Source organism: Kogia breviceps, chromosome 7 (assembly GCF_026419965.1).
Source record: "Kogia breviceps isolate mKogBre1 chromosome 7, mKogBre1 haplotype 1, whole genome shotgun sequence".
Classification (NCBI taxonomy): domain Eukaryota; kingdom Metazoa; phylum Chordata; class Mammalia; order Artiodactyla; family Physeteridae; genus Kogia; species Kogia breviceps.
The window spans coordinates 30,577,509-30,603,675 of NC_081316.1; the positions used below are offsets into that span (position 1 = coordinate 30,577,509).

General features: G+C 42.1%; 1 protein-coding gene across 5 annotated transcripts in view; it reads left to right on the forward strand.

Moving 5' to 3' along the window:
• The window catches only part of BDNF (brain derived neurotrophic factor), a 57,477-nt gene that overhangs the window by 15,211 nt on the left and 16,099 nt on the right, over positions 1-26,167 (forward strand). Inside the window, exon 1 of one of the 5 annotated variants that reach the window (XM_067038077.1) lies at positions 4,958-5,278. The exons of 3 other annotated variants lie outside the window; for them this stretch is intronic. The gene's annotated coding sequence lies outside the window, so the exon portion shown is untranslated. Of the gene's footprint in view, positions 1-4,957; positions 5,279-6,119; positions 6,414-26,167 lie in introns of those variants that run through there. One more of the 5 variants, XM_059068573.2, reaches the window with a different exon arrangement.

Here is a 26,167-nt window from a genome sequence, read left to right on the forward strand (position 1 = left end):
GCACTGACCAACCATGGGGGGCCCTCCCCAGCTGCTAGCTGCCCCTCCAGCTTTTTTAAAAAAATTAATTAATTAATTAATTATTTTATTTTTGTCTGCATTGGGTCTTAATTGAGGCACACGGGATCTACGTTGAGGCATGCGGGATCTTTCATTGTGGCGTGTTGGCTTCTCTTGCAGATTTTCTCTTTCTAGTTGTGACACGCGAGCTTCAGGGTGCATGGGCTCTGTAGTTGTGACGTGTGGGTTCCAGAGCTCATGGTCTCTGTAGTTTGCGGCACACGGGCTCTCTAGCTGAGGTGCGCGAGCTCAGTAGTTGTGGCACGGGGGCTTAGTTTCCCCACGGCATGTGGGATCTTAGTTCCCTGACCAGGGATTGAACCCATGTCCCCTGCATTAGAAGGCAGATTCTTTACCACTGGACCACCAGGGAAGTCCCTGTCCCTCCAGCTTTGGGAACAAGTTTCTTGTCCATCACTGCTACCCCTTGGCCACTAGGCTCATTCTGATGGTCATTCTTCTCTACACTAAACCCATGACAAGGGAAAACAAAACCAAACAAAGCATAATTTCCTACTTGTAACTAACTCACAAGTGGCCCAATGGATTAAAAGACAAACATTATGTCTAGAATTTGAGCAGCTAAAGGGCTGAAATGTGTTTTACTCATCTGCCTGGATTCTAGTCCATAGAGAACTGGCTGGCAGTAGGTGCTCAGCAAATTTTTATCGATTGAATGAACAGAATTAAGAAGTGAAGGTAGTTAACTGAAGTTGAGAAAGGTCAAGAGTGTTAGAGGTTTCCAAATGATTCCACATGTGAGACAAATCTAAAGCCTAATCCTTGCTGCCACATGTGTGCCATTGAGGACTTTATTCCCACCAGGCCTGGGCTATCCAGAGGCCTTGGACAAGGCATCACAAGCTGCTTGGGTCCTTCCTCCAAAAAAAATTCACCATAGGCACTGTGTAGATTCAGAATCATGGAGAAATAGGCCAAATTCTTAGTGTGATTTTTAAAACATGACTTTAGGAAGTTCAGTAATTATTTTTTTTCTAAATTATCTTTTTGCATATGTTGCTAACTTTCTCCATGAAGAATATAAAATTTAGCAGTAGGAAATCTCTCACCCCAATCATCACATAGCCTAAATAGTTGGGTCTCAAAAATATAATCTGCTCCTTACAATCTGATTCAATTATCCCGAAACCCTTTGATTTAAACTTGCTAAATCTCCTGGCTCTTCTCCCAGCAAAACCAGCAAAGAATCAGCTACCATTGTCAGTTCTAACTTTTGTCCTAAGCCCTCAATCACATCCCTTCTGACTATGCTTACAGAAACATTATAACAAGTAAACCAATGTATTCCTCACTATTATTTTTTAAATGTTCTCAGGGAAAATCTGGTAACTCGGAGGGCTACAAGTTGATGACTCTTATATGTCTGGGAGTTAGTTGTTTCATAATGGTTTTTATGCTGTTTTTTTTTTTTTTTTTGATCCAACTAAATATTATTCCCAGATGGGATCAGTTTTTGACCTTCTTGTGCTACTCTCCTAATCTTGGCCCTTCTGACATTTTCTTACTATGGTTCCTTTCTTTTGTTTGCCACTAATGGCCATGCCTGGTTACATAATTCCTGTAACAGGTGTCAACCAATTTGGACACATTTGAGTATGGCACACAGCTATTCTCATGGTTTATGAAAAGCTTACAGACAAGAAGTACACCTCATATTAAGGTACCATCTAATGAACAGGGATATTATTCCTCCCTTAAGATTTTTCTCAGGACGGGCCTTACTCAATAATTTGGAGGATTGTGAGTGACAGTTTGGCATTAGATTGGGGCTTTGAAATAATGAATTTGACATCTTTGCCACTCTGCTCAGTAGGAGAGTTTTCTGTTTACTTATTATTTTCCCTATGCTAATTACTCCAATTTTCAGCAGTTTTTGAGGTCAATTCATTTGGTTCTGAACGCCTTTTTTTTTTTTTTTTTTTTTTGCAAGGAAGACTGAAGGCAGGAGTAACTAGGAAACTTAAGTAAACATAATTAAACATAAAGTGCTTATAGTGATAGTAGAATTGACCTCAGCCAATTAAAATTATTAATAGAAAAAATATGTCAATGTCAAATCTGAGCTTACTGCCTCTGTTCCCATTTGGGTAATGAGGATTAGTTCACATTTCCTGACAAGAATAGATGGGAATTTCTCCCTGACCTTTGTCCTTCTAGAACATTGTGTTAGGATAGTATTGGACCATAACCAAAAATAAATAGGGATTTTTGGCTAATTCAAAATTAATTTTGTAAGTGAAATAGGGAGCATTTTCTTTTCAAGCAGTGAAGTTTTTCCTCCTTTTGGTGATTGAGGAAATATTCAGATCACAAACTTGGAATATTTGCTCCTAACACAGCAATCATGTCAGAGACCAATCTTGAAGAAGAGTCAGAAATACGTGCTCTATATTTTCAGCATCACCCGTGATCACAATAGGAAAATGATTTTGTAAAAAGTTTGATCTTAGACCTCTAACACTATCTCTATATACTACCTGAATTAAACAAATACAAAAATTATTCAGAATTCCATTCAAGACACTGGTACAACTTTAGTTTACCTTGGTGTCATTTTAAAATGTAAGATGTATTTTTAAGTCAAATAGGAAAGTGTTTTAAGTATGGGCTTTTATTGTTTTGGTAACACCATAATCACAAATCAGAAAGTTTGGAAATGCTCAGAAGGGTCCAGAGGTCTGATTCATTAGAGGGTTTATCTGAATTGGCATTTCATCTTCTTTTATTTCTAAGTATTCCTGACATTTCTGATTCGTCTGTCTTTTCCTCAGTAAAACTGCACCACACACTGGAAAGTAAAGATATATCTATCTGTATAACATCAAGGGAGAGTAGGAGTAAGAAGACTGGCCATAGATACAATCAGAGTCTCAGAAATAAGGACACTCCTTCCTTCAGCAGAAATGCTGATGTGGCGACATGAATTTAGCATATACATTTGCCATAACTTCTCACTCAGCAGCACTGAGAATGCTAAGACTCTTGATATGCACTGGCTAGGTATTTTTCAGGAAGGAACTAAATTACAAATGAGCTTAAAAACCTGGGGAAATAATTCATTTTCAAGCAAATTTAAAGTTGGAAAGTAAGCATTGGTTTGAAGTTAGCATAAAATTATTTTAAAAAAATCTTAGGGTAGGGCTCCTCCAGTACTTTATAAATCAGTACAAGTTTTGTTTATTTAAATTTATAATCTAGCCTCTCAAAATTGTTTTGCCATATTAAAAGAAATTGTGTCTGCATTCAGCCTACACCCCTGGGAATCAATTCAGAGGTTCTTTGAGGTGGCCAGGCTGGGCTTCTTGGCCTCTGTCCTTCATTGCTTCCAACTAGCCAGTCTATTTCACTTACATTAAATATTCCACAATATACTTCACCATCTGTGCTGTACGGTAGTTTGTATTGGTCATGTATACCCTCAAGTTGATAGAGGTGCAAAGCTAAATGTGTGACACTCTAAGAATATGCATGTATTTGAATAATTTGACTATTCAGTCCAACAGTTTGCAAAGAGGCTCTGAAAGATCACACATCCTGATAACACTTCCAAGAAACAGACAGCTTCCCTTTATTGGGGGTGGAGAGAGGCAGGGATATTTCTAGCTAGAGTTCCTGATTTATTAGTCTTATCTCTGGCATTTAACTGTGTGAACTTGGGCAAATTATTTTGTGGCACTGAGCCTCAGGTTTTCATTTATAAAATAGGAATAATAATTTCTGTGACTGGTCTTTAGGAGGTCTAAAACAGCTAATATAAGTGCACTCATTTTTTAAACTGTAAACCCTTAGGTAAACTGAACTGAGTATATAATGATATTATATACTTAGTACAACAGCACACTCTTGATAACCACAGGAGGGTCCAGGAAAGGAAACTGTTTATAAATCTTTCCCTTTCCCCAAATTAATGTTGGACTGTTTCGAGAAATTTTTAAAGCGGTGAGTCTTAGCAATTATTAGGTCAAACCCCTTTGAGATTACAGGAAAAATGCACATACACATAAAACTGCCTACCAAATTTGGGGGGAATGGGAGATTGCTATGACACTCATTTATGCATCTCTTAAGAAAGAGTGTTTCTCAAAGTGTAACCTCAGATTTTCTGCTTCCCCCAATCGCTAGAGGTGCTTGTTAAAATGCTAATTTCTGGACGCTGCCCCACCCTTACTAAATCACAATTTCAGGAGGAGAAATCTGCATTTTAATAGGCAACCCAGGTGGTGTTTTATGCTCGGAGGAGGTCCAAGGACTCCAAGTTAAATGCTGGGGTCTTGTTCCATTCCTTATTCTAAATTTTAAGGTCTGTCCTAGTGCTTACGAATCGGTCGGACTAATGGGAAGAAAATTCAGCTTTAAAGCAGGAACCTAGGTAGACGGTTGAAAACGTTCGTCCAATGGCAAAATGAAAATGGTCCTCTGGACCCTAGCCACTTAAATTCTCTCCAAGGGTCTCGGCTACCTGCAACTAAGAATCCAAAAGACTTGCTCTTCTGCTGCGGGGGGAGGGGCGCGAGGTGAGGATTAATTGAGCCAACTGCCCACCCCCTACACACACACACACACACACACACACACACACACACACACACACGTTAAAACAGAGGCTTTTTATTTATCTTTGCTGTCCAGGTTCTTTATTTAAAGGGTTGTTTTATGTGTGTAAGTTTGCTAGGGAGGGAAGTGAAAACATCTGCAGAACCATGCAATGCCCTTTAACGGAACTCTTCTAATAAAAGATGTATCATTTTAAATGCGCTGAATTTTGATTCTGGTAATTCGTGCACTAGAGTGTCTATTTCGAGGCAGCGGAGGTATCATATGACAGCGCACGTCAAGGCACCGTGGAGCCCTCTCGTGGACTCCCACCCACTTTCCCATTCACCCGGAGAGTGCTGCTCGCGCAGCCGCTCCCCCAGGCGAGCTAGCATGAAATCTCCCTGCCTCTGCCGAGATCAAATGGAGCTCTTCGCTCAGGGGGTGCGAGTATTACCTCCGCCATGCAATTTCCACTATCAATAATTTAACTTCTTTGCTGCAGAACAGAAGGAGTACATACCGGGCACCAAAGACTCCCCCCTACCACTTCTTTTTAACCAAAGGGAACGTGAAAAAAGAATAGAGTCTGGGAGTTTCGGGGCCGAAGTCTTCCCCAGAGCAGCTGCCTTGATGTTTACTTTGACAAGTAGTGACTAATAAGGTGGGTTTCTTTTCTTTCTTTCTCTTGCCTTTTTTCTCTGGTCGGCTAGAAAGCGTATGGCTTGAGTGAGGTCTGTCATTGCCTCGGCTTCCTGGCTGGAGCAAGTAACTTGGTGTAACGTTATCTGGGGGCGTTCATTAATAAAAAATGCCGTTATTATCTTGATTGAATTCCTATTAGGCGAACTCCGGAGAGGTCAGTGCACGAACTCTGTTTAAGCCGCGGCGTGTTTAAGGTAGCGGAGTAAACCAGTAGCCCCCGTGCTCCATGCGATTTCATTGTGTGCTCGCGTTTTCAAGCTCCGTCGTGCGGGAAGGTGCGGGAAGGTGTGTCCATGGCCCGGGAAACGCACGCCCTCTCCCACAGAACTTGGGTGCCGGGATGGGGCGGAGGGAGTTGCCGAGGAGGGGAGCAAGACCTTGGGGGCTCCGTATTCGCGCTCGCTAGCTCCCGCCCCGGCGCGCACAGCCTGGGTTTACGCGGAGGGCGCGGGACGCGGGGCTCCCCGGGGCGGCGGTTAGGTCGCCTCTCAGAGCCGCGGGCGTGGCGCGCGCGTCCAGTTGGGTCGCCCCAGGGACGGGCGCGGGGCTTGAGGGGCCACGTCACGGGCCCCCAGCGACTAGCGGAACGGGGCGCGCGGGCCCGGGGAGCTCCGGAAGCCCGGGGAGTCCCGCAGGCCGAGCGGGGGCAAGGGAAAGGCGCGGCGTCCCCTTTAAGCGGCCGCCCCGCACGGGTCTCGGTGGCGCGGGCGAGCTCGGGGGGGCGGGGGGCGGCGCCGTTTGACCAATCGAAGCTCAACCGAAGAGCTAAATAATGTCTGACCCGATCTCGAGGCACAGGCTGGAGCTCTGGGTCCCCGTCGCTGCCGCGCCGGGGCGCACCCGCCCGCTCGCCGTCCCGCGCACCCCGTCGCGCCGCGGGCTCCGGGGCGGGGCCGAGGAACCGGCCCGGCGCGCCCCCCACCTCCTCCTTGAGAAGCTTTGATGAGACGCTTGAACTGCAGCTGCCACCCGCTGCTGTGGGGCAGGCGGCGAGCGGCTCCGCGACGGGGACCGGGGCTGGGCGCAGGGGCCAGGAGCGGGCCAACGATGTGACTCCGCCGCCGGGGACCCGTGAGCTTTGTGTGAACCCCGAGGTAGGCGAGCATCGGACGTGAGTCTTGGCGCGGGAGCCGCCGGTCCGCCGGCGAAAGTTGGCTGGGGGTGGGGGGGTCCCGAAGTTATGGAAAGAGGCCAGAACTCCTCCTTTCCTCCCATGCACGAGTCCCGAGAAGGGGGGGACTTCGAGTTGCTCCTTCGGAGCTTTCTCCTCTCACCCCACGATCCAGAGGGGCAGCCAGGACCCCCGAGGGAGAGGGACGCCGGGAAGCCCTGAAGTGGGGGAGAGAAAGCCAAAAGGAGACGCAGAGCTGCGCGATGGGAGAAGACGGCGCCCCGGGGTCCCCCGAAACCCTTCCCCAGCCGTGAGAGGCCGTGAGAGCGATTTAGGGCGCCAGCTGTCGGGGGCCTCGACTGACGTGACGGGCTTGGGGCTGAGATAGGAGCCTCTCGCATGGCCTGGGAGGTCCCCGCGCATATTTCGGGGGGCCCCTTGCTCCCTCAGCCCGCATCCCCGTCCGGGGCTCCAGCCGGGCTGCACACTGTCACCGGCTCCCCAAGAGTTGAGATCAAAGCGGACTTATCCAGGTCCAGTACCAGTTTATCTCGGGAAACCTGAGACACTGCTGCAGCTCGGACGTGAAAGGGGCTGCGGGACTCCGGGGCTAGTTGTGCCCACACCTCTCTCCATCCCGTGCCCCTCCCTTGGGGCACCTTACAGGAAAGTAAAAAGTTTTGACTTTCGGGGTCTGGGAGGGATGTGTGTGTGTATTGGGGGGGACAGGTTGTGACTCAGGTAGGTCTCTGGGGATGCAGAGCCGGGAAGAGGACATGGGTGAGTGAGCCATGCTTGGAAAGAAATAGCTGAGGGTTGGAGGCTTTTTGCTCGACGGGCAGAGAAGGGGAATTGCAGACCGGTGGCACCCTTAGGGAAGAAATTAAATTAGATTTAATTTAGCTGCTGGGGTGAGCTAGAGTCACTGTCGGAGGATGCTGTGTTTGTGTGTTGCGGGTGGAGCGGGATGGAGGGACTCGGTTGGAGGGGCCCGAAGGAGGTGGGGGGTGGGGTGGGGAGAAAGGCGCTAGGGAAGGTAGAGGGTGCCCTCTGCCGGCCAAGCTGCCCTGAGCAGCTGCTGGTGGGTGGGGAAGTGGTAAGAGAGGGCTTTGCGGAATCCCTTCAGTAGCTGGTAGGAGGGACTTGTTGAATGACGCTTCTGACTCCCGACTCGGATGAATTTCGACTCGTCGCGCCTCTTTGGCTCCAATGCAAAAAGTTTTCCTTGAGCTGGGGGAGCTTTGACAGGCTACGGTTAGTGGTGTGTTAGGGGTTCCTGGATCTCATTTTAGTGTCCTTCAGGGATCTTAACGCTTACTTCTCTACGTCAGCAGTAAACAGAGAACGTTTTCTGACAAGAATGCAGCAATGTTCTTGGCCAGAAGCAAAGAAAAGCATATTTCTGAGTGTTTATTAATTCTAGGACAGTTATCTTTTAAAGCAAAGCCATATGTAATTGGGAACGTTGATTTTTCACTGCATATAAGACTGCATATTGATTTTTAATAGAATATAATGTTATTAAATGAGACCTTCAAATTGGCTTGACTTTTGGGAAAATACCCCTTCTTTAATTTTATCCAAAGAAAAATCTATTTTTTTATATATTCGTTATAAAGTCAGAGGCTTAAAAGTATATTTGTATATACTTATATTTTTTGCTTTTTAATTTATTGAGGTATAGTTACAGATTTAATTCATCTAAACATGGGACCCCTCGATGTTTACATTATTTTTAGGTTGAAGGTTTCTGAGATTATGACATGTAGCACTTCAGATTATTATTATTATAAGTAATAGATCACAAAGTTTTGACCCTGGGAACCACACCCCTTTAAAACAGTCTCTAACTCCTGTTCCTTGATTTTACAAATATCTTGCTTAAGATTCTTCTTTTGTAAGTTTACTGCTGGACTTGCTGCGGAGGTAAGAGAAAGGAAAGAGACACTTGTTGAAATGTAACCATACCTTTACTGGAATTTAAAACACATTGGTCACGCTTACTGGAATTCCAGGGCCATAAAGTCGTTATCTTTTTTTTCTTCCACTTTATTTTGAAAAATGTGATAAATGTTGGTAAATATAGACCGGTACTAAGTATTATGACAGGAGAAGCACTGTGTATGTAGAGCTATTTTAAGTCATTACAGAACGTTTTCTATTTATGAATGATATAAGCAGAAAGAAATGATTTCCAGATAAACAAGACTTACGTACATGTTTTGAAGCATTAGAACATTGCAGACACACTTAGACATCACATTTTTTTTAAAAGGAAAATAACAGAGTAATTTTTCACATACCTTTGGAGCCTTTCATTGCCGGTTCAGAGCTGAATTAGTAACTGGAAATCATGTTTATTTTAAGATGATATTTAAGGTCTTTTGAGATTTATAGCAGGTCAATATTTGAATATCCAGAAAATAAAGCATTTAGGAACTCTGTTTTAGGATGTCTTTTCAATAAGTGTAACTTTTACTTGCAAACAGAAGGAACTAAGAAAGTGATCATTTGCCTAAAATACAATGACCTCCTCAAATGATTCATTTATACTATGTGAGTTAATTGCCTAAATCTCAAAATGGCCACAGAGGGGTGGGAAGGTGCTGGAATATTGCTGGTTCATTTTGATTCACCAGGAGAGAGGGAAGTCCTGTAAATAATGCAAATTTCTAAAATCCTGGCTCAAAGTCCTTGAGTTTCCTGTTTAATAGGGGCACCATTAGAATGTTAGTTACTCTCTTCTTCCTGGAATGGTTAAAGGTCCCAGCTTTTCAATAGTCAAAAAGCAGATGATTGATATTCTCATTTCTTTTCAACATAAATAGCTCTGGTTTGTAACTTAAACACACACAGCAAGCTGAGTACACCCACCTGATAGTACAGCGAAGAGCTTGTTTATGTTTTTGTACATTTGTCTTCAGAATCTTCTGTAAGTATCCAACACCTCCGCCACCACCCAACTCGGGTCACACACATCCATCCACAGCCCCTACATGCAGGTAGTGAATTTGTGGAATGTAACAGCCAGCAGCTTTGGGTCTCAACCATAGACTTAATCTTCTACTGAGCTTCAAGAATATTGAAGAATATTACACAATGGAAAGGTCATATACTAGTAGTTGATTAACATTTTCGGTTTTGGAGGTTAGTCCCAGAGTAGACAGAAGAACGATTTTAGACTGCTTGAATGAAAACAGCATGGAGAAGTATTGGATATATGAAAGCTCAACTCTGAATACCTTTTAAAATGAGAAGCACTGCTATTTCAGATGTCCATAATACTGAATTTATCTTAATGGTTGAAACATAATTTTCAACTTTCATCTCCCTGTGTAGAAGATTTGTTTGTGTGAGGGGGCTAGCCTAGCCTAGCCCAAAGCATGTGAATATATCCCTTCAATAGGGTAATTGCTAACTTGTCTCAACTTGTTGTCAAACGATTGTTATAGAGCACTCAGTTTCCACTAATTGCAAAATTGCTGCTTAATTGAAGGACTCTTAACCATCTAGTGCAGCCTTACAGCCACTGGCAGGCTCTGTAATCTCAAACTGTGAATTGCATTTTAATAGAGGAACAGAGGAGAGAATGCCGGGAATTCTAGGTTTAAAACAGCTGGCTGTTGTTCAATGGAGGGAGGAGTTATTTGAACAGTTAAGTTGCATTGTGATAAATTTTCTTTGTTAGGATGAATAACATGCCCAGATGGGCATTCAAAAAGTGAGTGAGTGAACTTCTTGGTTACACTCTGCATCCATTTACTCTGTTTAGGATGGAATAATGTCAAACAGTAATTGATGTTGGCAAATGAAATCCGTATGTCATTTGTATGTGGGGTTTAGCCCTAGGAAACAGAGGAAGGCATTGGTATTTTTAAGCTTAGACAAGTCTCCTCAAAGTCTCCTTAAACTTCCACTTAAGGCATAGAATTACTTAATCCTAAATCATTTTATACTTTAAATGCATCTCTGACTTTCCAGAATACTTATACCAAAGCCTTAGAAAAGTCATGGACCCATTTATTAAATATATGAAATCATTATTGATGATAGACACGAAACAATGGAGCTCACTAATATATGACTTTGGAAAACTTTTTGGGGTGAGGGAGTGGTTGGTAAAATGGGCATGTTTTCTCAGTGAACTGGAAGGTATTCTTATTTCTGTAAGAAAAACATGAATAAGAAGTATTTAAATGAAAGTACTCAAATTCAAGTACAAACTCTGGGACACTTATACTCTTGGTGAAACAAATCTGACCCAATAATACTGGATGCTAAGAAGTGACTCATTGCCTTGATATCCCATCTGTACGTTGCCTAAAGTTTGAGCATGGTTCCATTGGATGAATTGGGGGCTGGGTGTAGAACAGGTGAGTGACTGGGGGGAAGCAAAGTCAATTCACAAGCTTCAGTGACAGCCATAATAAAATAAAAGTTTATTTCCAAAGAGCCCAGAGAATAACGAATGTTATGCGGTTTTCCCCAGAGGTTCACTTGAAAGAACTTTTCATTGGTTGTCACGGTAGTAATGTCTTGATTTTAAAAGCTCACAGAACCTAGTAGCTCTTAAATGTGCTTTCATCTTGGTTCCTTTGGTCTGACTGAAGCTTTATGACGACGCTCTGTGTTTTTGACATGCCCCTGCATTTTAAAGGGATGAGACAGGCAAAGGAAGATTCTTTAAATCTAAGACAGCATAACTAGGAAATGTGTAAAATCATATGGTAGAAAAATCACTTAACTTCAAGTGGCTTATTAAAATCAAACTAGAAGGCAATCTTTCATTTAATTACAGCTAGTATGTATAAAATTAAGATTTATGTGATGGAAATGCAAAGAAAATAAACGGACAGTTTCAAGGAATTTAGGCAACTCATCAGAAGTTGAAGTAATAGCGCCACCTAGAGAACAAAATCACCAGCTTTACCAGCCAAACAGCTTATTTGCCATATGAGCCATTTACTAGGATTGCCTTGCCACCCTGTTCGGATTTGGTGAGTGTATGTGCGGTGGGGGCAGGGAGGGGATGGCTTAGGATGCCCTTGGGATGGTAGATGAGATTTTAAAACAGGCAGATCCATACCCATACCTCAATACCTACACTAAGTCCTTTTAACATTTTAATATTAGCCAAATGTAGAATAACCTGCCGGGAATAAGGGCTGGCCTCCTTTTTAACATTTATTATTTTCAAGGATATGTGCTGAAGCATTGAATACAAAGGTTCTGATTTTATTCACTTGCTACAGGCAATCCATTGCCCTTTCTGGAATATAATAACACTAAATAAATAGGGTAGAGAGACCTTAAGAATGTCTTTGATCTGTGATCTCATTTTAACTTTAATGATTTGAGAAGAATTAAGAGTAAAAGAAAGGGTCATGTATGTGGCAAGACTTTAAACACCAAAAAAGTAAGGGGCGGGGAAAGGACAAGGAGAAGGCAATTTTAAGAGTTGCCTCAACCTTAGAATAAATAAAGATGTACATCTGAGCCAGCACCAAAACCGGTAATGGAGCCTGGAGCCAATAATTACAAATTAGCTTAAAATTCTTTGATGACAAACTCTGCATTTCATTCATTTTTGCATGCTTCCACAATAGTATCCAAAATGATTCTGGTAGCAGAAGAGGCACTTAGGTAAATATTGTTGAATGAACAAATAGATTGATTAATAGTTGCCTCAGATTCTGACTAGCACTGTGGGCAATGAAGAAACTTTATAATTATAGAAAAATGTGTATTTGTTTTGCTGGCAGAGAGGCAGAAATTGGAAGAAATAAGTTAATAATATTTTTGTTTTTCTAGTATGTATTATAACTGTCCTTTAGTTGGCTTAATTCTAAAGGAATTAAGATACTGAATTCTATCTTAATTCATTTTTTTTTTCTGCCGTACGCGGGCCTCTCACTGTTGTGGCCTCTCCCGTTGCGGAGCCCAGGCTCCGGACGCGCAGGCTCAGCAGCCATTGCTCACGGGCCCAGCCGCTCCGCGGCATGTGGGATCGTCCCAGACCGGGGCTCGAACCCGCGTCCCCTGCATCGGCAGGCGGCCGCTCAACCACTGCGCCACCAGGGAAGCCCTAAAATTTCTTGTGTACAATTTGGCTCACTCGTAAAGTTGTCATGTTTGGAACATATGAAATGCTAAAGCTGATTTAACAGTAGCAACTATAAAGCTACTGGTGGATTTTCATTTAAATGTTTTCAGTTTTGGGGTACTGGTGGCCAGTGCCAGCCATTGTGCTTCAGGGAATGGAAAACGGTATATGTTAAGTTTTTCCAATTTGTGGTAAGCAGTTAACCAAAGAAAGTCATTATATTTGTCTGTGTCAAGCACAGAAGCAATCAGGTGCAGCAAACTTTACTTTTCAGGAAAAAAATTACTAAAAAAACCCTATATATCTATAGCTTATGCATATATAGAGAGAGATGGGGGTGCTGTGGGAGAGAGAGAGATAGAAGGAAACTCCTTGAATAAACTTTTTGCTCATGGGATTTAGTCTAATCGCTCTTGGTTTGGAGCTGTTACCATCAGCATTTGCTGCCTTTTCTGATACTTGCTTTCTGCTTTTGAAAACGGAACCTGTGCTCAAATCGAAACAAGTTTTTCTATCTTTTCACATGCATCTGTTTCTTGAATCATGGGGAGTGTTTTTAAACACAGATAAATTTCTTTTACATCATGCAGAATCTGAAGGCCGAGAAATTTGCTTCATGCTGCGGGCAGAGATGCTTGGTGGAGTCCCAGGCCACATTCCTAGACCAGACTGGTGAAGGTGTTCTCTCTTGTGTAACATGGGGAAAGCACATCCAGCATTAACACGCTGGCTGATGATGTATCTGAAGTCACAGATGATGGGCTTATCATTTTGAAACATAAAGCCAGCAGACCTTCTGTTGGATGATAGAATCTGGATCATTTACATTTACTTAAATGTAAAATACTGTGGTTAGGTTAAAAGTCAACTGTATAAATAGAATATAGAGTTGGGACAAGGCTTTGGGAGCTGACTTAGACTGTATAAAGGAAACTCAGATGTTTTCAATAACTGCAGGTTCAATGGGAGCCAGTGGTGTGTGTGTGTGTGTGTGTTGGTGGGTGGTGCGGGGCTTTGGACGAAGCTATTGCAGTTTTGGTCTGTACTAGTAGAAGCCTAACACGCAAATGGAGAAACCAATAATTTTCCCCCATTTCTAAAGTAGACTATGTATGGAATATCTTCAGTTTAAGGAACTGAAATAGGTTGCTTTAGGTAAAGCATTGACAAATTGGTTTATATTGAGATCATTGTGATCATGATGCATAGGAAGTTGGAAACCATTGGCAAGTGAGGAATGGCTGAGGAAACTTGGAATGGGTGACTTGGGGACAAGAAAACTTAGGCTAGAATGGTGAATGTATTCTTTCTCCCTTAGGTAGTCTGAATCACATGATGGTGGGTACCTGGAAGGCTGGGTTAAGAAGAATTCTGGAGCTGTCCAGGCTCAATGAGAAAGAATGTTCTGTTTCTGCCCACCATGGCTGGGGGATTAGAGTGGCAGCATGTGTGACATGTTTTTGACGTCCTAATTTAGAGGACAGTCTTCACGAGTGTAAAGAACTGGCACATGGAGGAGGGAGAGGGGTTTTTTTATGTTGCCCCAGAGGGCAGATCTAGCACCAGTGATATAATTTACACACTGTACATAGTATCTAGAAGAACTTTCAGTTCCATTTAATTAAGTAAATATTGCAGGCTCACTGCATACAAAGCACTGTGTTGAGGGAATTATGATCTAACAGAAAAAAAGAAGCTTCTTTGGAATATGATCAGTTTTCTGTTATAGATGTTTAAGCAGAGCCTGAAACGCATTCAGAAAGGACCACTGTTAACATGGGAGGTCAGAGTCAGGTATATTCTGAAGTACCTTTGTACTCCTAAGTTTTTCAAATGTATTGATCATATCATTAAGTATGCTCCTTATTTTGAGTTCATATACAATCCTAATGATGATCACATATTTCTGTCTTTGGATCCGCTACCTAAAATAGGGACCGTATCATGAATAGAGCATCAGAAGTCCTTCCCATTTCTTTGCAGAGTGCTGGGCTTTTACTTTTTTCATGCTTACAAAAGTAATTATTTTTCCTTTGGATCAGACAGAGTGGAATGTTTAAAAAAAGTCCTGATCAGATTCAGATGCCCAAATTGCTTAAGAGATTAGCTTTTGACATTAGATTTTTTTTAGAGAGTTCAGCAACTGAACTGAAAAAAAACCCTCAGCATTCACCTTCCCCTTCTGGGAACTGCAGAATCCTCAGCTTTCCAAAGATTTTTTTTTTTTTTTTAATGTAAACTGTCAAAGCAGTGGACCCCTCCCCCAACCCCTTCAGGCTTCAACATGGATGGAGTTAACTTTTTTTTTTATAACTTATTTTGCTCTTCTGTAGATCAGTTGGAGATTAACCAACATGGAGATGTCATTAAAATGCAAGTTTAGACCCTAGGTTGCATGGCCCACTCCTAGTACTCATGAATATTTATTCTTCATGGTCTCTCATACTGCTTTCAAATATTCATGTTGTCAGTCATCAAAGCAAGCAGTTTACTGTTTACATCCCCTTTAGAGCATCACATATTTTATATATAGTTCATGTTGCTACATGTATGTTTTCTCCTGTTTCAAGGCTTTTCTTTTTAAAAAAGCAAAAGTATTACACGCAACGAATGATTCTTTTATTTATTAATTCATCAAGTGTTAATTGAGTGCCCAGTGGGTGCCAGGCACTGGGCTAGATGGATCCATCCATCTTCAGGTGCCCCTTGATAAGGAACTCCATTGATTCTGCCAGGTAAGTCTTCCATTACCTCTTCATATACTCACTTCAAAAGAGTATTTTAAAAATCTAGTGAACAAATTCTCTGAGTCATTTCAGAACTTCCTGCTCATCCTGTATTTTCAGTTATGGATTGTGATATTTTGGAAGAATTTATGTCACTTTTAAGAGGTTGATCCTTTTTTTATATATAACAATCAGGTATCATTTCATGTTCAAATTAAGGCAACAAAAATGCTTGTTAGTGTCTTAAACATTTTGCTGTTATTTGAGGATATTTCAAGAGGAACTCTTTTTAAAAATTTTATTTATTTATTTATTTATTGGCTGTGTTGGGTCTTCATTGCTTGCACGCGGGCATTCTCTAGTTGTGGCGAGCGGGGGCTACTCTTTGTTGCGGTGTGTGGGCTTCTCATTGCGGTGGCTTCTCTTGTTGCAGAGCACGGGCTCTAGGCGCGCGGGCTTCAGTAGTTGTGGCTTGCGGGCTCTAGAGTGCAGGCTCAGTAGTTGTGGCACACGGGCTTAGTTGCTCCATGGCATGTGGCATCTTCCCGGACCAGGGCTTGAACCCATGTCCCCTGCATTGGCAGGTGGGTTCTTAACCACTGCACCACCAGGGGAACCCTCAAGAGGAACTCTTGTAATGATGCTGATAGAAGCCACAGTAGAAGGAGAACTTCTGGACTAAAGATGCTGTTCCTTTCCACTGATGTTATGATGGATTTTTTCCTTACTTACAAGGACATGTTTGGGCCTTTTAGTATTCAGGAATGTGTTTTTTATTTGGCAGTGTTTATAAACCCTGTGTGTTTCCCCCCTAAAGAAACTAAAAATGTGAAAATGCTTCCATTTACTAGAAGCTGGTTTCATGATTATGCTGAGTAAGAAAAAGAAGGAAAAATCAGTTTAGTAAATACTATATTGCCTTTAAACGTTAGTCAATAACATGCTTAAATGGTAATTTTTTTAAGAGTTTCCTAAAACCACTTTTCAATCCATTGGGTGGTCTCCTTTCACTGTGAAGGCAGGAGGTGTTTTTGCTCAAATACGTGGAATAAATAAGAATCCATATGTAGTGTTTGTGGATCATGTAAATATGTCAATGGAACTAGAGCACAGTTTGGCACCATCAACTCAGAAATGTTTAGCTTCTTGATATACTGAACAAGGAAGCAAATTTTCACATATTCTCTTGTGAATCTCAAAAAAAAAAAATCACAGGATCAGGAAGTGGTAATAGATCCCATTTTCCTTCTAATACCAAACCTATAGCCACGTTTCTAAACTTCTTCACTCCTGAGCAGGGCAATCAGAATAAACCATAAATCCATAAATAAAAAAAGAATAAGCCATAAATAAATAGTGCCAGGACTATTCCATTCATTCTTTGTTCTTTGAGACAAAATCAGAGGGTTAGACTTTTTTTTTCCTGTAATATAATTTTACTTAAAACCCCAATGTGTAAAACAAAAATAAGCAGGGCTGAGTTAGTTGAACTGCAGGTGGGAACATTGGTGTCCTCTCTCCTTGATCTCGATTTAGCCCGTTGCAAGAAGTCTATTGACACTCTTGTCTGCAAAACCCAGTTGGAAAACTGTTGTTCTAGAGAAAAAAATCATTAAGTAGAAATCCCAAAGTCTTAAATCTTCCTTCCTTCTTCATGAAAATGACTGTCCTGCCCATTCCTGTGGCCATTCTCTTGCATTGAGAGTTGTGTACATCCGCTTGTTTAAATTATTCACGGGTGGTAACTTGGTCACATAGATACGGGTATGTGAAATTTTCCCCACTGCATAATTTTTAGCAATAATCATAGACGTGTAACGGCTGAGAAGCAACACAAGGTGACCTTATCTTAAAGATTTTATTAATCATTGAAATTTATCACCATTAATAAAATTTATTTTAAAATGTTCTTCCTAAAATACCAGTATATTTTTCTGGTTTTCACATCCCCAGCAATGATTTTCTTAAAACTTTGAAGTGTCTATTATTCCAGAGCATCTGATTGTTCTTCAGAGTTAGTCTCATCTAAGAATTTAGGGGAACCCTCGCCATCACTGTTCCAAGCAGTATCAGAGAGTTTTTAAATATATGTATATAAATTTATTTATTTGTTTGTTTTCATTTTTGGCTGTGTTGGGTCGTCATTGCTGCTCACGGGCTTTCTCTAGTTGCAGTGATCGGGGCCTCCTCTTCCTTGAGGTGCGCGGGCTTCTCATAGCGGTGGCTTCTCGTTGTGGAGCACGGGCTCTAGGCACGTGGGCTTCAGTAGTTGTGGCTCACGGGCTGTAGCGTGCAGGCTCAGTAGTTGTGGCGCACGGGCTTAGTTGCTCCGCAGCATGTGGGATCTTCCTGGGCCAGGGCTTGAACCCGTGTCCGCTGCATTGGCAGGCGGATTCTTAACCACTGCACCACCAGGGAAGCCCCAGTATCAGAGGTTTTGACGACTTACCCTAGTGCAGTGTCCCAGTAGACATTGGTACTGGGACCAAAAATCAGTTGGTTTGTCATCACTAACATTCCTACATGATTTTATTGTCATATATAAGGTAAGATTGCACAGCTCGGTAATAACCTTGTCCAAAGGTATAGTGCTCCATACATTAAGAAAATGCATCCACATGTCTCATTCCACTTGATCCTAGAAATAAACCTTTGAAAAAATTGGGCAGACATTATTCCTATATAACAGTTGAGGAAACTGAAGCTTAGAGTAGTTCAATAACTTGATCCAAGATGTACAGCTATAGAACCAGAGCAAGGATTACAGCTCCATGACTTCTCCTAATCCAGCCCTCTGGCCATGCTTGCTGTCTACAACCGTGAACTGCAGAATTCAGGTTAGAAACCGTATTTCACCCCTGATGCGTTAATGTGGGTGCCCAGCACAGATGGAGACCAGTGTCATCACCCTGGCCTAGTGTCCACTCTCTAGAGAAGAGATAGGCAACCTTCTGTGTGCCAAGGAAGAAGATGATGATGGGAAGATAAAAAATGTTTACTCTAAGGAGTTTTTAAATTTAGCTTCCTTTTTTTTTAAAGAAAAAAAAAACTTGAAAAAAGAGAAAAAGGGTATGTCTTGTTCCTTGAGCTTCTTAGTTATAATTTTGCTTAAAGCTGAGGGTCCTGTAAGTGAACTGTTGGAAAGCATACTATGGAGCAGTGGTTCTTAAAGATGGTGATCATCAGAATTACCTTCGAAACTTAAAAAAAATACAGCTATCAGGTCCTCATCCCTGAGATTCGTGGGTTTGGGCCAGAGCCTGGCCATATGTTATGTTTAGAAACTTCCACAGGTGGTTCAGATGTGCAGGAGGTTTAAGAATTGCTGAACTAGAAACCAAATAAATTTAAAAAGACATCGTTTACTTCATCGTCCAAATACTTGGATTTGAGCATGGTTAGAAGGGGTTTGCAGCCTTGTAAATAATCAGAAATTCAGAAGCTTTGAGGTGGGAGGCCTGTTGAAGATATTCATCTGACTTGAAAGATACTGCATAACTGCAGACTTCCACGTGAGAGTAGAAGGCCTGGGACAACATTCCTGGCCCAAGTGTCGAATTGGATTCCAAGGCCACCATTTACTTACAAGGTCTAGGCCCTTGTACAAACTCCTTACAATCTCTGTGCCTCAGCCTCCTGACAGGGTCGTGGTAGGGATTAAGTGTGTTAATACATGTAAAGTCCTCAGAACAGTGCTTGGCATAGTAAATGCTTAATGAATTTCAGCCACTGTTGTCATTACTGGCACTTTCCAGCCCTAAGAGAGTACCTTTTATGACTTATTGTCAAGACAATTAAAAACTGTATCAGCATGCTCCATGCCTAAATCTGCTGCACATTGTACCAACGGTGACAAGACCAGAACTCTTTTGTTGTAATCTTTGGAGGCTAATTTGTTTACTCATTGACTTTCTCTTCCTTTCATCCGAGTCCTACTCATTCTTTAAGACCCAGCTCGAATTTGACTTCCTCTAGAAAGACTCCTGCCCAAGAGAAACCTGTCCTATCTGGATTCCTGGGCCATCCATGGTCTCTATCTTACAATTTAATAGTTAATTATATAAGCAATAATTGCACAACTATTAAAACATTATTGGGTGTCTTCTCTGTATCAGGTTCTCTGCTAGCAGCTGTGGATGTGATGTCTTACATTAGAAAAACATTCCAGAGTATCCTGCTTAGGACGCTTACAGCGTGTTCTACATTGAACTGTAATTGTTTGCTCACGTGTCTAAACTGTTCTGCATCCCCCACCCCCTTTAACAGTGAAGTTCCAAAGGCAGAGATTCTCTCATTCATTTTGGTGTCCCCAGTATCTGTGCTCAGAGTATGTCTATTAAGTGAACAAAAAGTTTAAAAGTCACTTTTAGGAGAACACTAAGTCATAGTCATTCTAAGCAATACGTTTGACAAGTTGATATCCAAACAAGTCCTTCACAGATAATCCAGCCACAGAAAGATGGGCAACCTTTGTAGCTCTGGTGGGAGAAGAGGCCAAAATGTAGCTTTAAAAACATTTAAGGGTTTTTTTTTTTCCTTGTGGAATAAACATGGGCTACAACTTACTTTTCTTCACATGAGGAAATGACAGAAACATAGCTGGTTATGAACTTCAACTTCAATCAAGTGATCAGAGCTCTGCTGATGAAACATGAGCTTGTACCCTTGACACTGACATACACCTTGGAAGTGTTAACTCATTGTCCCTGTGTTCCTGTAAACATTTTTTTAAGAATTGTTTTTGATCTTGTGAATCTCTAACTAAATGATTAACCATGTGATATTGACCATTTGGAGCAACATTGAAACACCTCCCTTGAAAGCTATTGACAGTTAGCTGGGAGTGTGCCCACCTCCGTAATTGATTTTCTTGTTGTATTTGAAAATCAGTGAGGATTTAAACACAGGATTCAGCCACTTGAAGAATCTATTAAGAGTTACCAGGTTAATTATCCCTGCTTTACATGAAGCTTCCTTGAAAATGATTTTCTTAAAGCAAAGCACATCTAAACTTGGTAAGTTCTTAATAACCTGTGCTGAATGAATAAATGAATCCTTAACTAAAATAGAGCACATTCTGATTCTTAATCAGAGTTATTTTAAGCCTCTTGTGCAAGAGGAGACCGACTGGAAATAATATAGGATAGTAAGCCACCTACGGAAATTTCTGTAAGGAAGCGTGGTCAACTGAAACATGAAGCTGAAAGTGAGAGGACATTGCATTTGACCCAAAGTGGCCTGGGAAATTCTTAGCAAGGTCCATCAAAGTCATTAAGTGGTGGTCTCAATGCATTGTACGGTTTAGACCACTTAGACCCAATTGGAACCAAGCACCTTGCACAAGGACGTTCCTTAACCAAAGTAGAAAGGAGTTCTTCGCTTTCTTCTGAGTTCCAAAGAGACTTCTGGTTTCCAGACCAGGTGTCTAAATAGCAGTACCAAGTTAGGGCACCAACAGTGAACTTCCCCGTGTGGTTATTTCCTACCTCTTGGAATGTTTCACTTCAAGAAAGTGAGAGACGCACCCTTTGGGTTTTCATGATGAGTTTAACATTGTGGTCCAGCTTTGACCATCCATTTAAAGGGAGATCTGCTTTCCAGATGACCATAAATATGGAGAAGAGAAGGTTTTCTTCTTTCTTTTTTTTGTTTTTTGTTTTTTGAGAAGGTTTTTTTCTTTTTTGCCTTTTTAGAGAGTGTTTTTCATACCATTTCTAAATTTGGGGTAAAAGGTGGTTCCCTAGGGAGCATTTTCAAAAGTGTTTGAAGTTTGCATTTTATTTTGGAGGAAGGTTGGAGGCCTACCTATATATGACAGGCACATGGTTCCAACAACTACACTGATCGCAAGGATAAGGGCCATCCTTTTGGATCATTCATTTGACATTGATCTTGCATCTGTATTCAGGTCTGTACCCTTTAAGTTTGCTCCATATATGTTTCCCGAATTTCCCTGTTAAGGCTTCTAGAATTTGCAGTATACTCAATTGCAGATGACCACATATGGAGTCATTTAACCACATGTCTTAATCTTCACAGTCTTTCTTTGTCAGCCTGCTCTTGTGTTCTGTTTACATTTAGATTCCATCTTTTGGAAGTTTTCTTTCCTCCCCACCATCTAAGTGTCTCAGAGACTTTGGGGAATGGGTCTCATTCTCCTTCTGTGTTTGGCCATGGTCACCCCTCAGCTTGGTGTCGGGCTTTACAAAGGTTGTTTATAGGGTTGCCCTTTGGAGCTTATAGAGCCCTTTTCTATGTGTTGGTGGCCCTTGGTATGATGCTGTGACGGGCAGGATGAGAACTCTAATCCTCCTTCTGTCGCAGAGCTGAGGCAGCAGAGTCCTTGAACTGGCTCACCCATGAAGGTTCACCCATGAATTTGCCCAATTTGTTGGTAAAAAATGGCCATTTTATAGGGTCAACTTAATAGCAGGTGGGAATGGCAGACCAGAACTTAGGTCTTCAGTCCCCAGTCCCAGAGACAGTCCTTTATATCCAACTGTCCCACATTAGATTGGTTTCCAGAGAAATGTCCCAGAAATTGAGATAGTTCCCCCAAAGACTTTTGGTTTTAGTCACCACCAGGACCTAGAACTGGTTAAATCTTCTTGAGTGTCTGTTGCATCAGAGCAATGTGGGAGATTCTTTGGTGCCAAAAGCAAAGCCATTAGGTTAAACATTTTTTTAATTGGTTAATTTTAATTTAAGTTTTTGTTAATTTATTTACATGATTCAAAAATCAAAATAGTGTTAGAAAGTCTACGTTGAGCTTGACACCACTAATCATTAGAGAAATGCAAATCAAAACCACAATTAGGTATCACCTCACACCAGTCAGAATGGCCATCGTCAAAAAATCCACAAACAATAAATGCTGGAGAGGGTGTGGAGAAACGGGAACCCTCCTGCACTGTTGGTGGGAATGTAAATTGATACAGCCACTATGGAGAACAGTATGGAGGTTCTGTAAAAAACTAAAAATAGAACTGCCATATGACCCAGAAATCCCACTACAGGGCATATACCCTGAGAAAACCATAATTCAAAGAGACGTGTACCATAATGTTCATTGCAGCTCTATTTACAATAGCCAGGACATGGAAGCAACCTAAATGTCCATTGACAGATGAATAGGTAAAGAAGATGTGACACATATATACAATGGAATATTACTCAGCCATAAAAAGGAACAAAATTGAGTTATTGGTAATGAGGTGGATGGACCTAGGGTCTGTCATACAGAGTGAAGTAAGTCAGAAAGAGAAAAACTAGTACCATATGCTAATGCACATATATGGAATTTTTAAAAAACGGTACTGATGAACCTAGTGGCAAGGTAGGAATAAAGATGCAGACATAGAGAATGGACTTGAGGACACAGAGGGGGAAGGGAAAGCTCGGACGAAGTGAGAGAGTGGCATGGACATATATACACTACCAAATGTAAAATAGATAGCTAGTGGGAAGCAGCTGCTTAGCACAGGGAGATTAGCTTTATGCTTTGTGACCACCTAGGGGGTTGGGATAGGAAGGGTGGGAGGGAGGGAGACGCAAGAGGGAGGAGATACGGGAAAATATGTATATGTATAACTGATTCACTTTGTTGTACAGCAGAAACTAACACACCGTTGTAAAGCAATTATACTCCAATAAAGATATATATTTTTAAAAAGTCTACATTGAGAATTCCTGCCCCACCTGTGCCATGCCCACCTGTATCCCCACCCAACACATACCATCTGTCGGTGGTCATTTGCATTCGTCTCATGTGAATACAGTGTGTTTTATGGAAATACAGGTAAATATGAATATTATTATATTCCCCCAGTTTTAAAACAAAAGATAGTATGTATATGTATACATCTGCTGATTTGTATCTTGCTTTTATCACTTACCAATATATTTCAGAGAACTTTCCATTTCAGTATATGGGAGCTAACTTGTTTACAGTTGCACGAATTCATTGTAAATATGCACTATAGTTTATATACTTTCCTTTAGCTAGAAATAGGACTCCTTCTAGTATTTTTGCTGTTCTATGCCTTGTTGCAATTAATAACCTTGTGTATGCATCATTTTGTATGTATGCACCTACCTATTACTGTACATTTATTCTCAGAAGCGGAATTGCTGGATTAGCAGGAAAACTCATTTAAAATTTTTATAGGTATTGCCTTATTGTCCCGCAAAAAGGTCTTGAACTGTTTGTACACCCTCCGTCAGTAAATGAGAATGCCTGTTTCACTACAGCCTCACCAACAGAGTGCATGTCAGTCTGAAAGATGAGAAACTGGAGGCGACCTTCTAAGCGAGGTCTCAGTCTCTCCCGTGTCCCCTGGTTTGCAGTGGGAATACTGCCCAGTTCCGAGAGCTGGTGCAGGCATCAGTTCCAATGGAAATAATGCCTCACCATGGCCGTGGGCTTACGCCAGCTCTAGTGACACACATGGAATGGACCCACATTGCCACTTGCAGAATTTCCTGCAGTGGAAAGTTGAGCATGCATTCATTATTCACCCAACTAGCAATACTGGGTCTAGAGAGCACAACAGTGTTTACTGGAATAGAAAAGGAAATTGTTCCGCAGCGCCCTGCGTACCAGACTTTCAATGCTTGTTTCCCAGCTGCTAACCTTATTTCTAGGGACTGAATTCAAGAGCGAGATCCCAAATCACAGAGGAAATCTTGCTACATTTGGAGCTGTCATACCCAAGGGGGTGCTCTTTTGAGAAATAATTTTGCACTTCCCCCAATATTTGTAATTAAATAATTAGTGCTTTATAAGGTAAAGTAAAACTATGGGATACAATGTTGCAATATTGCTAGACTTCCCCAGTAAAGTTGTCGGGTAGTGTCCTGCGTGTTACTAATAGGGCATCCTGTGAGAACATACGATGTATAGCCTAGATAACATCTCCACATGTTGAAGACCATATATTACACATCATCCTCACAGGACTCTCCCATTCCCACTGGTAAGATTGACTCTCCATCTTATTTTTTCTCTGAGGACAGTGTGCTCCGTTCAGAAAAAAAGTCACTTTAATTCCACTGCACAGAGAAGTGTGCCCAATGAGCCTGGCAGAACGGCCATTCAATCCAAACGAACATTCTTCTCTTTCATAGAATTTTTGATGGGGCCACTTTAAAGGGGAAAGCCACTCCTCTCTCCTATGTGGACTCGTTGCACTTGGGGCGTTCATTGATGACTGTATCTGCCCTACACACAAAACACAAAATAATTCCTGGCCATAAGGGTAGACTGCCAGAAGCTAGCTGACACACCATTGACAAATGCAGATACACATTTTCTTTTGTTAATACCTGTCAAGGCTTCACAACAGGCACTTCCAGTTTTGTTCTCAGGCTCCTTGCAGCTGCTTCTTGAAGGCTGCTCTCTGCCAAGGGCTGACTATGGCCTGAAGCATGGTGTCCTTTTATGCTATCATCTAACCCACCACACACATTCAGGATGTCATCCCAGGGATATGTTCTGCATCAACCCCGTGTAGCTGTGGGGTCCATTTTGCCTTCGTCGTTCACACGGAGGGCCTCTGGGTATCAGTTTGGCGGCAGAGAACGTGCGTGAGATCTGCGCTCCATCACCCCTTGTTCCTTTGGCTTTTCTGACTCGATGGCTTCTGTTTGCACGGTCTGAGTGTGCTGCTCTGTCCATGCTGGGCCACCTGTTCTGTCTCTGTGGTCCTAACTAGGTGTCCGAACTGCTCCCCAAGAGTATATCTGACACTGCCTTGCCATACTTTTCACTCCCATCTCAGCCCCTCAGCTCTTTTCTTGAGTAACAGGACAAACCTCGTGGGTCAGAAGTGGGGTAACCCAGGTTACCAGGCTCCAGACTTGGAGGGGATTAGGTCGAGATACTGAAAAGAAAGGTTTTCATGTCAGAAGTTTTTTTTGTTTTGTTTTTTAAGACACATGGGAACCTGGGTCTTGATTGAAATTACAGTAAGTCCCCTACGTACTGAAGAGTTCTGTTCTGAGAGTGCGTTCGTAAGTCCAATGTGTTCGTAAGTCTAACAAAGTTAGCCTCGGTACCCAACTAACACAGTCGGCTATCTAGTACTGTACTGTAACACGTTTTAATACTTTTTACACAAATAATACATAGAAAACAAACACAAAAGATAAAGAAAACATTTTTAACCTTACAGTACAGTACCTTGAAAAGTACTAGTAGTACAGGACAACAGCTGGCATACAGGGGCTGGCATCGAGGGAACAGGCAAGAAGAGTTACTGACTGATGGAGGGAGAGGAGGGGGGAGATGGTAGAGCTGAAGGATCGTCAGCAATAGGAGACGGAGGGCAAGCTGCAGTTTCACTCATGCCTGACGTTGATGGCACAGGTGCTGGTTTCTTGCTGGATTCAATTCTATCTACGCTCTTGAAAAAAACGATCCAGTGATGTCCGGGTAGCAGCTCTTTTTTCCTCATCATAGAGGACACGGTAGCACTGGATTGCATTCTGAACGGCTGCTGCAGCCTTTGTGTACTGTTCTACGTTCGGGTCCTGTGCCTCAAAAGCTAACAGTGCCTCCTCAGATAAAGAAAGTCCCCCTGCCATTTCCTGCGTCCTGAATCTCTTCGGTTCTTCAGTTACTTCTTCCTCTTGTCTTTCTTCGTCCTTTCTCTGGGCCTCCAATTCCATCAGGTCTTCATTAGTTAGCTCCTCGTGTTGCACAGCAACTGTACTGTAAAGTACACAAAAGCACAACCACTTGTAGAGGGTGCATGCATGTGACAATGTACTCCAGACACATCAACTAACTTACGTGACTGGACATGCGAATGCACGTTTGCATCTTTGAAAGTTTGCAACTTGAAGGTTCATGGGTAGGGGACTTACTGTATTCTTACGCAAGTGGAGTTGACACGTATATTTGGCAGT